The 16185-nt window shown below is 38.1% G+C and overlaps 1 protein-coding gene across 5 annotated transcripts in view; it reads left to right on the top strand.

Moving 5' to 3' along the window:
* Nucleotides 1-16185, top strand: part of casz1 (castor zinc finger 1) — a 293559-nt gene that overhangs the window by 191782 nt on the left and 85592 nt on the right. The gene's annotated exons all lie outside the window — the stretch shown is intronic.

Raw genomic sequence — 16185 nt, 5'->3', positions numbered from 1 at the left:
TCAGCCCGATCAGCTTAGCAAAACTATTTTTCTTCTCACTTTGATGATAATTATACATCTGAATGTATGAAGAAATAGATTTTGCATTATATTAAAAATAGTGTATTTGGTTCAATTATATCATTATGGTGCTTTAATTTTGACGTTTTATTCCTTTATAATGTGGACTATATATGGACAATTCAGTACAAATGAATGAACACACTAAATATATGGGTGTTTCTTTACTTATTTTGTATGCACTTTTGGACTTTACTTGAGCAAAAACCTTATAAAATGAAGCATTTATTAATGTTTGTTAATGCTCATTGTGCATTTAATAATGTTAACACTTAAAACTTTTAATATAAAAGTGTTTTAGTAAATGTTAAAATGAAAACCTGAAGTAAGATTAATAAATGCTGTAAAAGTATTGGTAGCTAATATAGTAACTAAAATACTATCTTAATGTAAAGTGTAACCAAAATATTTTTAAAAATGAAGTTTTTAGGATGTGTCCTTTATATAAAAAATTTAAATCTGTTAATTTGGATAAAGATTCACTCCTGCGACAAAAAAAGTGCCTGAAGTTACAGAAACACCCATATATTCAAAGCAGCATTGAAAGACATACTGCAGGGTATACATGTGTCATATTAAGTGTTGCTGTTTACAAAGCGACTATAATCTCATATTAGCAAGCTCCTTGTGTGCTAAACGCACCTGTTTTAGTCATAATACCTTTAGTGTGAGCGAATGTTTAGGTATTAAGACTTTCAGCCTGAAGTATGCCTGTTTAAATAGACTTCTTCCAAACCAGATTTGAAATCAAAACAAGTAAGATCGCATACTACCTCATGTAGACAAAGAGTGACCTAATACTTGTTTTTGTTGTGTAATCATTTGTGCGTTATTATAATGAGGAGCTTCCTGTGTTGAAAAAGAGGCAGTGGATGTCTATTGATATGATAATTTGTGTTTGTGTTGGTGTGGGCGTACGGCCCGGCCACCCGCTCACCTGAAAAGAGCCCTGCTGTGTTTTTCTCTTAGTGCTAGTTTGAAGTCTTAGGGGTCAGGAGATGCAGACTTTAAAGGCAAGATTATCCCTTGGTTTACTTTGCGAACGCTGGGCCACATATTTAATCCCTTTACCCCTATGCTGGCCTGTCAGCATTTACAGGGATGTGCACGTTAAAGTGTCTACTTAAACATATACATGTATTAGCTGCACTGACCTGTGAAGGCGATTTAAAGGGATAGTTCACCTAAAATAAAAATTGAATGGAAATAACCTCATGTATGAATCTCTTTCATTTGTTGAACACAAAAGGAGATGTTAGGGATGATGTTCACACGGTTCCTTTTCTAATAATGCAAGTGAATGGTGACCAGGGACTGTCAAGCTCCAAAAATTAACATTTCATTGTCATAAAAGTCCTTATGCACTTTATTTTAAGCACAATGGCTTTGTGTGAGGAACTAAATAAAATATGTCGTATCTGCTTTTGTGTCAGCCCAACACAATCTCATGGCAATTCGCAACTATTTTACGAAGTAGCTAATTTGTGTGTTTGTTTGTGAAATCTGCTTTTACACCACAGTGACGGGTTACGGGTGGGGCTTTTTTTTTTTAGCTTTTTTTGCTAGGCATATGTTTTGTACAAAATTGTAGGATTTTACACAAAATCGACACCTCATAAAATAGTTAGGTTAATTTTCTGAGATCGGATTGGTCAGCCTCTAGTCCCAACGCAACGGTTTATGGGTGGGGCTTTTGTTTTTTTAAGTTTTTTTGCTATTCATATGTTTTGTACAAAATCGTAGGATTTTATACGAAATCGACACCTCGTAAAATAGTTAGGTTCCTTCTCTGAGATCGGATTGGTCAGCCTCTAGTCTCAACGCAATCTCATGGCAATTCGTAATTATTTCGAAAGGTAGCTAATTCGCATTTATTCGAATGTGAAATCTGCTTTTACCACAGTGACGGGTTATGGGTGGGGCTTTTATTTTTTCAGCTTTTTTGCTAATCATATATTTTTTACAAAATCGTAGGATTTTATACGAAATCGACACCTCGTAAAATAGTTAGGTTCCTTCTCTGAGATCGGATTGGTCAGCCTCTAGTCTCAACGCAATCTCATGGCAATTCGTAATTATTTCGAAAGGTAGCTAATTCGCATTTATTCGAATGTGAAATCTGCTTTTACCACAGTGACGGGTTATGGGTGGGGCTTTTATTTTTTCAGCTTTTTTGCTAATCATATATTTTTTACAAAATCGTAGGATTTTATACGAAATCGACACCTTGTAAAATAGTTAGGTTACTTCTCTGAGATCTAATTGGTCAGCCTCTAGTCTCAACGCAATCTCATGGCAATTCGTAACTATTTCGCAAGGTAGCTAATTTGCATTTATTCGAATGCAAAATCTGCTTTTACCACAGTGACGGGTTACTGGTGGGGCTTTTATTTTTTCAGCTTTTTTGCTAATCATATGTTTTGTACAAAATCACAGGATTTATACGAAATCGACACCTCGTAAAATAGTTAGGTTACTTCTCTGAGATCGGATTGGTCAGCCTCTAGTCTCAACGCAATCTCATGGCAATTCGTAACTATTTCGCAAGGTAGCTAATTTACATTTATTCGATTGCAAAATCTGCTTTTACCACAGTGACGGGTTACTGGTGGGGCTTTTATTTTTTCAGCTTTTTTGCTAATCATATGTTTTGTACAAAATCACAGGATTTATACGAAATCGACACCTCGTAAAATAGTTAGGTTACTTCTCTGAGATCGGATTGGTCAGCCTCTAGTCTCAACGCAATCTCATGGCAATTCGTAACTATTTCGCAAGGTAGCTAATTTACATTTATTCAAATGCAAAATCTGCTTTTACCACAGTGGCGGGTTACGGGTGGGGCTTTTCTTTTTTAGCTTTTTTTGCTAGGCATATGTTTTGTACAAAATTGTAGGATTTTACACAAAATCGACACCTCATAAAATAGTTAGGTTAATTTTCTGAGATCGGATTGGTCAGCCTCTAGTCCCAACGCAACGGTTTATGGGTGGGGCTTTTGTTTTTTTTAGTTTTTTTGCTATTCATATGTTTTGTACAAAATCGTAGGATTTTATACGAAATCGACACCTCGTAAAATAGTTAGGTTCCTTCTCTGAGATCGGATTGGTCAGCCTCTAGTCTCAACGCAATCTCATGGCAATTCGTAATTATTTCGAAAGGTAGCTAATTCGCATTTATTCGAATGTGAAATCTGCTTTTACCACAGTGACGGGTTATGGGTGGGGCTTTTATTTTTTCAGCTTTTTTGCTAATCATATATTTTTTACAAAATCGTAGGATTTTATACGAAATCGACACCTCGTAAAATAGTTAGGTTCCTTCTCTGAGATCGGATTGGTCAGCCTCTAGTCTCAACGCAATCTCATGGCAATTCGTAATTATTTCGAAAGGTAGCTAATTCGCATTTATTCGAATGTGAAATCTGCTTTTACCACAGTGACGGGTTATGGGTGGGGCTTTTATTTTTTCAGCTTTTTTGCTAATCATATATTTTTTACAAAATCGTAGGATTTTATACGAAATCGACACCTCGTAAAATAGTTAGGTTCCTTCTCTGAGATCGGATTGGTCAGCCTCTAGTCTCAACGCAATCTCATGGCAATTCGTAATTATTTCGAAAGGTAGCTAATTCGCATTTATTCGAATGTGAAATCTGCTTTTACCACAGTGACGGGTTATGGGTGGGGCTTTTATTTTTTCAGCTTTTTTGCTAATCATATATTTTTTACAAAATCGTAGGATTTTATACGAAATCGACACCTCGTAAAATAGTTAGGTTCCTTCTCTGAGATCGGATTGGTCAGCCTCTAGTCTCAACGCAATCTCATGGCAATTCGTAATTATTTCGAAAGGTAGCTAATTCGCATTTATTCGAATGTGAAATCTGCTTTTACCACAGTGACGGGTTATGGGTGGGGCTTTTATTTTTTCAGCTTTTTTGCTAATCATATATTTTTTACAAAATCGTAGGATTTTATACGAAATCGACACCTCGTAAAATAGTTAGGTTCCTTCTCTGAGATCGGATTGGTCAGCCTCTAGTCTCAACGCAATCTCATGGCAATTCGTAATTATTTCGAAAGGTAGCTAATTCGCATTTATTCGAATGTGAAATCTGCTTTTACCACAGTGACGGGTTATGGGTGGGGCTTTTATTTTTTCAGCTTTTTTGCTAATCATATATTTTTTACAAAATCGTAGGATTTTATACCAAATCGACACCTTGTAAAATAGTTAGGTTACTTCTCTGAGATCTAATTGGTCAGCCTCTAGTCTCAACGCAATCTCATGGCAATTCGTAACTATTTCGCAAGGTAGCTAATTTGCATTTATTCGAATGCAAAATCTGCTTTTACCACAGTGACGGGTTACTGGTGGGGCTTTTATTTTTTCAGCTTTTTTGCTAATCATATGTTTTGTACAAAATCACAGGATTTATACGAAATCGACACCTCGTAAAATAGTTAGGTTACTTCTCTGAGATCGGATTGGTCAGCCTCTAGTCTCAACGCAATCTCATGGCAATTCGTAACTATTTCGCAAGGTAGCTAATTTACATTTATTCGATTGCAAAATCTGCTTTTACCACAGTGACGGGTTACTGGTGGGGCTTTTATTTTTTCAGCTTTTTTGCTAATCATATGTTTTGTACAAAATCACAGGATTTATACGAAATCGACACCTCGTAAAATAGTTAGGTTACTTCTCTGAGATCGGATTGGTCAGCCTCTAGTCTCAACGCAATCTCATGGCAATTCGTAACTATTTCGCAAGGTAGCTAATTTACATTTATTCGAATGCAAAATCTGCTTTTACCACAGTGGCGGGTTACGGGTGGGGCTTTTCTTTTTTCAGCTTTTTTGCTAATCATATGTTTTGTACAAAATCGTAGGATTTTATACGAAATCGACACCTCGTAAAATAGTTAGGTTCCTTCTCTGAGATCGGATTGGTCAGCCTCTAGTCCCAACGCAATCTCATGGCAATTCGTAACTATTTCGCAAGGTAGCTAATTTGCATTTATTCGAATGCGAAATCTGCTTTTACCTCAGTGACGGGTTATGGGTGGGGCTTTTATTTTTTCAGCTTTTTGCTAAAATATGTTGTGTACAAAATTGTAGGATTTTACACAAAATCGACACCTCGTAAAATAGTAAGCTTCTCTTAGATCGGATTGGTCAGCCTCGAATACCAATGCAATCTCCTGGAAATTCGTAACTATTTGATGAGGTAGCTAATTCGCATTTATTTCAATGCGAAATCTGCTTTAGTCACAGTGACTGGTTAGGGGTGGGGCTTTATTTCTGCTTTTTTCTGATAATCATATGCTTTTGTACAAAATTTCAGGATTTATACGAAATCGACACCTCATAAAATAGTTACGTTACTTCTCTGAGATCGGATTGGTCAGTCTCTTGTACCAACCCAATCTCATGGCAATTCGTAACTATTTCACGAAGCAGCTAATTCGTGTTTACTCAAATAGGAAATTTGCTTTTCCCACAGTGATGGTTAGGGGTGGGGCTTCATTTCTACTTTTTTCTGATAATCATATGCTTTTGTACAAAATTTTAGGATTTGTACGAAATCGACACCTTATAAAATAGTTAGGTTACTTCTGTGAAATCATATTAGTCAGCCTCTAGTCCCAACACAATCTTGCAATTTGTTTGTATTTTACGAGATGGCTAATTTGTATTAATTCGTACAACCACATACATACTTTTTGTACGATTTTGTTTCGCCCTGTGACGTTGGAGTTAGGGGTGGGGTTAGTGTTGCGGTTTAATTATTGTTTTTTTTTAACAATAATCGTACATATTTGTACTATTCACTTCATATGCACGTCACTTATGAACCATCTCGTATAATACGTATGAATTCCGCGAAATCAGGCTACTAGTTCATGAATGAAAACGAACCGTGTTCACGATCTGCTAAACTTCTTGCATTTTTGATGAAGGTATGAACATCGTACAGGTTTGAAACGACATTTGGAGGAATTAAAAGAGTTTTGAGTAAAATTAACTTTTTTCAAATAAAATCCATTTTTATTTATGTAGTACACTGTAAAAAATGCAGCATTTTTGTCAAATCATCATATATTTTGTATATTACATATATTTATATTACAATTTGTAATACTTGTTTTTATAAGTTATGTTAACTTTTTTAAGTCAAAACTTAAAATAGTAGGTTGAATTGAGTAATTTTAACTTTATGCTGCATTTTTTTACAGTGTAGATTTATTAAAATAGATTTACAGTTAATATAGTCATCAATACAGTAAAGCCTTAAACATCCCTAAACAGCTGTACCTCGTGTGACACGCATAACACAGGGGGAGACATGCAGCACGTCAATGAAAGCTATTGGTTTAATATAATACCACGCTAATGCTTTTGATGAAAATGGATAAAAGTCAATGCTTTGTCATGCCCCCTTATTGGAAGAATGATGACATAAAAACATCCTTTCAACAAAAACACAGCTTCTGTTCGTGATAGGGCCCGGCTTGTTGAATTTCAGCATCCTAACAATAGGCCAGGTCTGCGTGTGGAGCTGCTCTGCTCGCAGCCACCTGGCTTCTCTCTCCATCTCTTTTGTATTTCAGGATTTATTCAACAAAACCCTGAAAACTGAAGCACTGCGAAAAGCTAAACTGACTTTTCAGGTTTTAATGGAAGAGTAAACAGTGGTACAAAGCATAAAATTAATTGATTGTTTAGCAACAAGGAGTCTGTGTTATCACGTTTCCCTGGTAACGTGAAATTATTGTCTGGTTGCTTAGATGAATTGAAGCAAAACAGCCTTTAATTCATACCGACTCTATTATAATTTTTTTCAGCCGGTAGAGAGGAAAATCAATTGAAAGGAAGCCTTATGAGCAGGCTGAGCGGACTTATGATCAATAATTATTGTAAACAAGGATACAGAGTCGTGATTTGATGGCTTCAGGTTTGACGTTCAAAGACACCGAATGCTCATATTTATAGAAAAAATGTTAAGATGATAAACAGCGGTGCCAATATCTCAATTCGAGGCGTGGATAGGTCGCAGGGGCCATTTCGCGTTAGTTACATGCTACATAAACTCCAAAACAAAATGGAGGTTTTGGGGTGAACGATTGGTCAAGGTCAATTAATAAGATAAAAACATCACGCCGCGTCTCATCTCGCTCACATCGCTGATATCCGTTTAATGAAGGCCCTGATTTCATAAACATGTGACAGTGCCATACAGTAGACACTCACACAATTGTTCAATACATTTGCAATTTCACACATCAAGGTCAACCAGTCGATGAGTGTTATTTTTATACACACAGACTGAAAATTCCAGTCTGGGTGTCAAACCCTCATTCAATAGATTTGCTGCTTTTTCTGTAAGCATGTGAAACATACTGCTCATACTATTCATTGTGTTCTCTGTGGGTTGGTCTGACACAAAACCTCACGTTTCTGTCATTTTTTTGTTTTTAAAGAGGAACAAGCCGGGACAGAATGAAGCATTGAGAAGTTTTTGATAGTGAGTACATTATAGAAACCTATTCATTACAGTAGTCTGTGCTGGCTGACAGCCTCCTTCTACATTAATATCAATTAGCGTCTGATAAATTGCACAAAACGGTCGGCACTGCCTCGGTTTCGGTATGTTTTAACCGCACTGTCAAATCTACTTCAATAACAGATAGATTTAGGAGTTATATCTTTAGTACCTACCGGTAATAGATATCACAGATGAGATCTCCATATCATCTCAGTTGTTTCTCCTATATAGGAAGCAACTAGATAGCATCCTGTACCGAAGACTCATATTTTTTTAGGGATCAACCTGTGAGCTCATAAGAGATCTCGGTAATGTCACCAAATGTGCTCAGATACCAAATTTTAATATAAGGATAACCTTTTCTGATTTTGCTTTGCAAGAATTGGAGCTATGCTATACACATACATTTTATAGCTCTATACTTTGTATAACAATAATTTGCGTCAATTTTTATTTATTTTAAGAAAGTTTCATATCAATATCATAGTTACATATGAAGTTTAAGCACAGGGTTTGTAACATTTATTTGAACAACTGACACACAGTGTCATATTTCTTGCCTTTGCTCAAAACAGCTGTCAGCTAATGCAGGCTTGAATGTTATTGCAGGCTTCTCATGTTTTCTTGGGTCATGTTCAGGACTTACAGTATAGTATAGTAGACTAGTCACACACTAGTCAGAACAAGGTCAAACAATGATCTCTAGCTGTCTCTGTGGCACATATTGGTACCAAATGCATATATATATGTACCTAAATCTACGCCTTTATACACATTTCTCACAGTTTGTAAATTCAAATATATTACACATTCACACGGTTGTTTGATTTGCCCCACCCAAGCATTTTATGACCTTATAACTTTGTTTAAACAAAACGGTCAGTTTGTCTTTCTTCCTGTATTTCTTTTCAACAACTACACCTCTCCTCCCCACACCCCGCTCATCCACTCTGTCGTATTTGAAGACTAATATAGAAACAATCCTTATTGATCTAATCTGGTTACCGCACGCTATTTTCGACAGTTCCATCGAAAACTCCCTCCCTTCTCAAACCCCCATGGCTCTACCCCGTTCGCCTGACCTACATGGCAGTCACATGGTCCGCCGGGCCGGCGTTTTATGGAAAATTTGTGGGTGAAATAAACCCACAGGGTTTTAAGTGTTATGCCTGTCTGTCCTCTCGAGAAAGAGTGGTGTTGGATGAAGCGCCATTGACTGATTTTGGCCGGCTGTCGCTTTAAATTTTACCCTCGATCTCCATCACGGTTTTGTTGGATTGGTTCAGTCACTCCTTTTGTGATTCTTCCTTCCAATAACTGTTTGTCATGTTAAACCACCCAGCGCTTTACGCCGGTAGGGTGTTGTGCTTTCAGCCGGTTAGGTTGATAACAGCACCAAGTCCAGATTGTAAGAGAGCAGCCAATGCTGACGCGCAGTGACCGAGTCCCCTTCACACCATTCTCCGCCTGTAAATTTTCTGCTGCCCTTGCTGTTCAACCAATTACACCAACAGAGCTTTAGTGATTTTTTTCTGGTCGGCATTTATATATTTATTTATTTATTTTACAGACGAATGCAAAGCGCCGCCGAAGGTTAAAAAAATGCTGAATTTCACTGCGCCTTTATAATGTAAACTTTTTTTCTGCTCCTTAACTCACGGTAGGGCTGATCAGTAGATGTCAGCTTTGCTTGCTGGTTTGAAAGTGTTTGTGCGACGTTACTTAACTCTTCCGCGCTTTCATTTTTCTGTGATTCAGATTCCTCAGACATGTTGATGCTGTTTAAAGCAGCAAATAAGTAATTTTATTACAAGCTAACCAGAGTCAAGCAATGAAATAAATCTGACACACTCTGCACTAACATGCTGAAGTTTACATAAGAACATGAATATGTTTGCATGTGTGCTCTTGAATGCATACTTTTTTAAATACAAGATTTTTGAGACTTTAAAAAATTGTTAAAGCTGTCGGAGCCGATGGTGTAGTGGACAGTGCTCCGACATATGGTGCAGACAGACTTCCGATGACGCGAGTTTGAATCCTGACTCGAGGTCCTTTGCTGATTCCATACCCCTCTCTTCACCCTGTACCTTCCTGTCGTCTCCTCAAATACTGTCTATTAATAAAATGCAAAAAATGTCCAAAAAATAACTTAAAAAAAAAAATGGTCAAAGCTAACTGACGTGACAACAATTTTGCTTTCAGATTTCACACATTTTACTCTTTTCATGGAAATCACTTCACAAGTGCTAGGTTGTTTTATATCATTATTGGGTCACATATAGAGAAGTTAATTTTAAAGGATTAGTCAATTAAAAAAAAAAAAAAATCCAGATAGTTTACTCAACACCGTGCGTTCCGGGGTGTTGGTGTCTTTCTTTGTTCAGTCGAGAGGAAATTATGTTTTTTGAGGAAGACATTCCAGGATTTTTCTCATTTTAATGGACTTTAATGGACCCCAACACGTAACAGTTTTAATGCAGCTTAAAATTGCAGTTTCAAACGACTCTAAGCGATCTCAAACGAGGCATAAGGGTCTTATCTAGCGAAACGATTGTCATTTTTGGCAAGAAAAATAAAAAATATGCACTTTTAAACCACAACTTCTCTTCTTCCTCCGGTCCTGTGATGCGCCCTCATGCAATACGTCATCATGTCAAGAGGTCAGTGTTTACAAGTGTGGAGAAAGAGGACCGTTCCAACATTGTTGTATGTCGAATGATACTAATTAATGTCTTTGTGTCAGTTTATTGATTAAAATGGTCTGCAAATGTGCGTTTCATATATGTAACATGTGACCTTTCCACAGCATTACGCATTTACGTGAGGTCGCGCTGGCGCGTCACAGGACCGGAGGACGAGAAGTTGTGGTTTAAAAGTGCATATTTTTTATTTTTCTTGACAATCGTTTCGCTAGATAAGACCCTTATGCCTCGTTTGGGATCGTTTAGAGTCCTTTGAAACTGCAATTTTAAACTGCATTAAAACTGTTAAGTTTTGGGGTCCATTAAAGTCCATTAAAATGAGAAAAATCCTGGAATGTTTTCCTCAAAAAATATAATTTCTTCTCGACTGAACAAAGAAAGACATCAACATTTTGGATGACATGGTGGTGAGTAAATTATTCGGAATTTTTTTTTTAAGAAAATTGACTAATCCTTTAACCTTTACAGTTGGGTTTGTCCACATTTGACCCAACTAAGGTGTGAAACAACCTAGCTTTTTTAGAGTGAATTAAACTGGGATAAGAGAAAGAATTCATTAACTGAAATCCCTACTGAAAAATCCAGCAAAGACCAGTATAAGCTGGTAGCTGGTTTTAGCTGGTTTAAGGTGGCAGTAGCTGGTCTAAGCTGGTCCTCCCAGCATGGCAAAGCTATTTTTTAGTAGGGATATCATACACTTTGGCTGTATATAAATTTTAATAAGACTATGCTGTTAATGCTTGTATATTGTCATATTAAAGTGCTCAGATTGCTTGTTGCCTTAAATAAAAAAGAAACTCTAAAACATCCTGGGTTGGGTCAAAAAGGGACGAACCCAAGCTGTTGGGTTGTAATTTAACCTACAGTATGCTGGCTTGTTTCAACCAAAAATGCTGGTTTGTTTTAACCCATTGTTCGGTCAAATATAAACATTTTCTGAGTAAGTTTAACCCAACGGCTGAGTTCATCCTGTTTCGGGTTAAAAATAAGCCGGAGGGTATATACAGTGAGAAAATATAAAGTATCATTTGTCTGTGCCGCGTGGTGGAGCGCGTCTCTATTGTACTCTGCTGAGCTCAGATCTACCCGTATCTGATGATAATCTCTACCTTAGTCATATACAGTACTGTAGTTGCTCACGAGGGGTGTCTCGTCTGAAGAGGGAAGTGTGTACCCTCTTTTAAAAAGTCATAGTTTTTATGATCCCTGGAATGTTATGTGCTTTTTAAATGGACTCATTTGAACACGTATATTGTAGATGGGTTTTTATAATGCGTTTAATAGAGTCTAGTGACTAATACTGTAATGCTACAAAGTTTTATTTATTTATTACCTGTTTATCAATCAATATAAAATCAAAATTGACCTTATTTACCTTACTGATGAACAAAATATTGTGTATTATAGTCATATTTTACCTTACTTTTAAAAGAGCCAGTATTGACAGATACATTCTGATAAATTATATGAGGCAGCATTGTACTGTAAACCACGGTGACATTGAGAATGAGATTACTGTTATTGGTAAGTTCAGGTTTAGCCATATGGTAACCGACACTGTCTAGGATGTTCAGTCCCTTGGGGAATATGTAGTAACTCGCATTTGATTGTCACGAAATGCTTTTTAAAAGTAAACCATTGCTTGTGATTATGAAGAATGAAAATGGCAATAATAAAAAGAGAGAGAGAGCAGTGAAGTGCACTGCAGAAATGGAGGGGGACTTCTCTAAAATTCTTTAAAGTTTGGGGAGGAAAGGAAAGAGCTTTGTTTGGAAAGCTAAACAAGAAAATTACCTTGTGGGTTCAAAGTTGGTATCCTCAAAGATTTATGCTATATTTTAAATTATAATTTACTTGTCTCCATGTTAGAAAAACAAAGTGTTGTAAAATTAGCTCAGTGTTGAATTTTTAATCATCGGAGAGGATGTAGCCAGGCAAACAATGGAGAAGAATAAAGAGTAAACAGATAAAAAAGGCATAGAAACAGAGCTGCTTTACTAACTAACTGTGAGTCTTCATTGTCCTCATGTCACCGAGCATGCCCAGACTGGTCACAGTCACTTAACTGTGCTTTTCATTCATATGTTTGCATATGATATATATATACTATATGTATATATAAAATACAGTATATGTTTTTATAAACTAAATTTGTGAATTATGCCAGCAGAAAAAAAATTATTTTCTGATCAGAAATAACTCCGCCCCTTATTGGCACAGTGCGGTGGGTCGCTTCGCATGTCAATGAGTCTTTTTCTGTCTAAGTGGGCTGGTTTTTCACCGAATAAGCACAGAGGTCCGGACCGGGTACCGGGAGCTCCGCACCATCTGCATTTCAGTGTTTACACGCCTTCACATCCGTGTGAGGATTAGCAGAAAATCCCGTGTTTTTCAAGCAGTTGACAAATATCAGATTTGTCTTTAAAAATTAGCTCCATCCATATCTCTCACCATATGACACACAAAAAAGATTATCCTTAATACCCGGCCAGCTTGAGTGTGGAAAAAAGCAGATTAAAGTTTCAGTTTAGTCATATTTACACAGCTTCCTCCATTGGAACCCAGCTCACCATCCAGCAGAATCTTCTCCCCCACACCCAGACAGAGAGATGTTTGTCTAGCAACAATTAATGCCAATATTTATCTAATTCATCATCGCCCAATCCAGTGCCTGAAGGTTGTCTTTTTAGGATATGGCTTTTAAACAAACACAGGGAGCAGTTAAAGAGCGTTAAGTGAATAAAGGCAGCAGGTGTCCTTTCAAACACAGCTTTGTAGTTTTCCCAGGCTGCTGTGCTGTTGTTTTAGCCGCCCATTGGTGTGGAGCAGGGGGTGGCTGGGAAACGGGCCTAGTGGGTGACCTGAGACCCCTATACTGTCCCATTGTGAGGACTTTTGTGGAAAGGTAACTGCGCCGTTTGATGTCACTTTAAAAAAGGGCACGGCCTTTGCGGTTTGCGTCGCGTTACCGTGTGGCGTGCTACGACAGCAAGTCCATTCAGCTATAAATTCATTGTGTATAAATATGTGTTGAAATATACAGGGAAATATACTTTATCACATATTCTTGCAGTAAGAATTAACGCAGGAAAACAAATTGATGCCCAATGAGGCAAGTTGCAAGGATATTGGTTGTGCATGCATGACTGAACCTTTGCAGCTTTCACTGTTAGCAGGTACGGAGGATTTCAGTTTTCATGGCATCAGTCGATATGTTTCCGTTTAATTATCAAACAGGTGATCGTGGGATAAAAGGGGAAAGCAGGCGGCCTGCACCTGCACGTTGGCTTTCTCCTCTCTTCCTGGACCACCTCCATACCCAGAGGTTGACTCCTCAATGCAAGGGCCCATAAATGAAATTAAGGTGTCAATTAGTCAATTATGGCGTAATAACTTGGAGGGCAGACGTTTAGAAGCGGAGCGTACTTCAGCTAAGTTCATTTCCTCCGGTCCAGGAGCCCTGCATTTAGTACCACACGTCATTCCTCACAAAGAGCCGGTGAATAAGACCCTCCGCTTGGTTAATTTTATTTGCCGATATCTGTGTTCGCATCGCCAGTTTCCTCTTCCGGTCGGATTTCAAGTTTGAGTTATTTTTACTTTTTCAGGGGTGTACTTTTTTGGTCCCCAATTTGGCATTGGAGACTTTTATAATTTAGTAATTAAAATCTTTGATAGGCTTTTGAAATTGCATCTAATTGAATTTAATGGGGAGATGAATTTCAATTTTATTTGATTACCGGGACCCCTGGCATAGGTATTTATGGAAAAAAACCTCTACAAAAATATGCTGTGTGGGCTAAGATGGCATAATAAAATTAGAGGTAATCAGATTTCTCCGTCGTGAATTTCGCTCTAATTTCACTATAATTTTCCATTAGATAGCTAGTTTACAAATATTTGCTCATCTGCGATGGGAGAAGCTATCTGTCTAAAACGATTATGGTCAGGGCCCTCAGAAATCTGCCCCTTTCTCTCGTTCCCTTTTAAAACCAGATTGCGAGAGACCAAAATTAGGAAGATTACATTAGGACCGTCTGCATCCGGGGGAGATACTGAAACATAATGATGCGAGGCAGGGGATGAAAGCTGTGTCAAGAAAAATGTTTTGACTTTTAAGTAATGTTTTTTTAAGCGAACTGGACATTTCAGCCTATCGCCAGATCGCAGCACACCTGTTTTCGCAGGAACGCATTTAACCTTTGCATGAATTAGTACGCACAGCAGGTACATTGTCATTTGTTTACAAAAAACGACGATAGGCTAATTTAATAAAGATATTTTCATTATAAAGATCACCGCCACCGGTCGCCTTAGCGCAGGCCAATTAGTTCATGATAAGTAACTCTGACCACTGCTTTTGGAGATACGCTCACAAATTTCGTATGCAATGCGTTCACCCCTGAAAAAATAAATATATAATGTCATCCAAATAGACGTGAGGGGGAATAATATTCAACATCACAGGCTCGCTAGAACAATACAAGGGCAAACGCTTTCTCGGGCCTTCTTTTCAAGACTCAAGTTTTGTCATATTCAATTTCCTGACAATTGAGATTTGAGGAGAAAAAACTCCTCGGCTCTTCCATTTTTAATGCCGAAAAAATCTCTGTGGGAAAGCTTTTTTCACTTCGGAGAGTCGATGATGCTCCTTTTCCTGTCTTTTTATTTAGATTTTTTTTCCACCTCGCAGTTGTCCGCTCCGTCTATGCGTCCCACTGGCTGAGACAGCGAGAGGGTTCAAACACAATCTAACTCCCGGCAAAGGTCAGTTTTCTCACTCCGCATGGCCCCGGGCCCTAGGCACAAAGCCCCTCAATTCACATCTTTCAACTGGGCGCTGGCTTTTGTCCCGGCAGAGCGAGGCGCTTGGAGCGGGCGGCCATCAGACCAGCCCCTCCTGGAGTCCGCAGTCAGGGGCAGCTAAACGTCTGGCCCCTGCATCCCTTTGACGGATGCAGTCCTGCCATGTCACGGCCCTCCTCCCTGCTCGCCCCTATGCCCTGAGCATATCATCATAATGGGCCACATCAAACGCCATTCAGCTCCTCTCCGAGAAACAGAAATGGCAGCGAGAGAAAAATGATCTACCGTACCCTACCGTACGCTTTGTGCGCGATCGGGAACTGCAGTTATGCAGCATTTTTAACTTGCTTCAGTAATTTACAAATGCTTTGACAGTAAAGGTGTTATTATGTTGTTTTGTTACAAAACTTTTGTGAAGTTGGCAAAGAGTGACGGGTGTGGTGTGTTTGTTGATATTTTGCATGTTTGGGTATTTTTCGGTATGTCACAAAGATACTCGATGATGAGTGACTGCACATGCTCTTCCCTTCTGGATTATTAAGTTTAAGGTGGGAACGTTTTGCCATTGTTGCTTTATGACTCATCCGCATAATCACTAAATCAACCAAAACCTGTTTTATGCTCACAAATGAGATATAGCAGTTAGCAAACAGGAACTTGGAATTGACTCATTTTATAGCGTTATGAGGGATAATCATTTCCTCTTTTCATTGGACTTTTTTCGAAGCGCTTCATAAATCGGCTAGTTTTGTTTTGCCCAAAACGTCGCACTTCCTGCGTTTGCCGTAATGCTTTCGGCACAGCTCCGGATGAGAATGGAAATATTTGAAAGTTGACCGTGTTTATATAAAAATATGCCGAAAATGTCCGGGTGCGCTTTTGCATGCCACAGCGGAAGAAACTGCCAGGCAAATAAGGGCTTTGTCTTATAAAGTATTCATTGTAACCTGGTAACGGCTGCCGTTTATCATTTCACCTGAAATTACAATGAAAACTGATACCTTATCAGAGGGACAAACGCATAAAGAGAAGCCAAAGATGAATTGAAGAAGAGAAGGAGGGA

Source organism: Misgurnus anguillicaudatus, chromosome 13, assembly GCF_027580225.2.
Source record: "Misgurnus anguillicaudatus chromosome 13, ASM2758022v2, whole genome shotgun sequence".
Lineage (NCBI taxonomy): Eukaryota > Metazoa > Chordata > Actinopteri > Cypriniformes > Cobitidae > Misgurnus > Misgurnus anguillicaudatus.
Note: the sequence above shows the minus strand (reverse complement) of the source record. Positions and strands in the feature narration are given on the sequence as shown.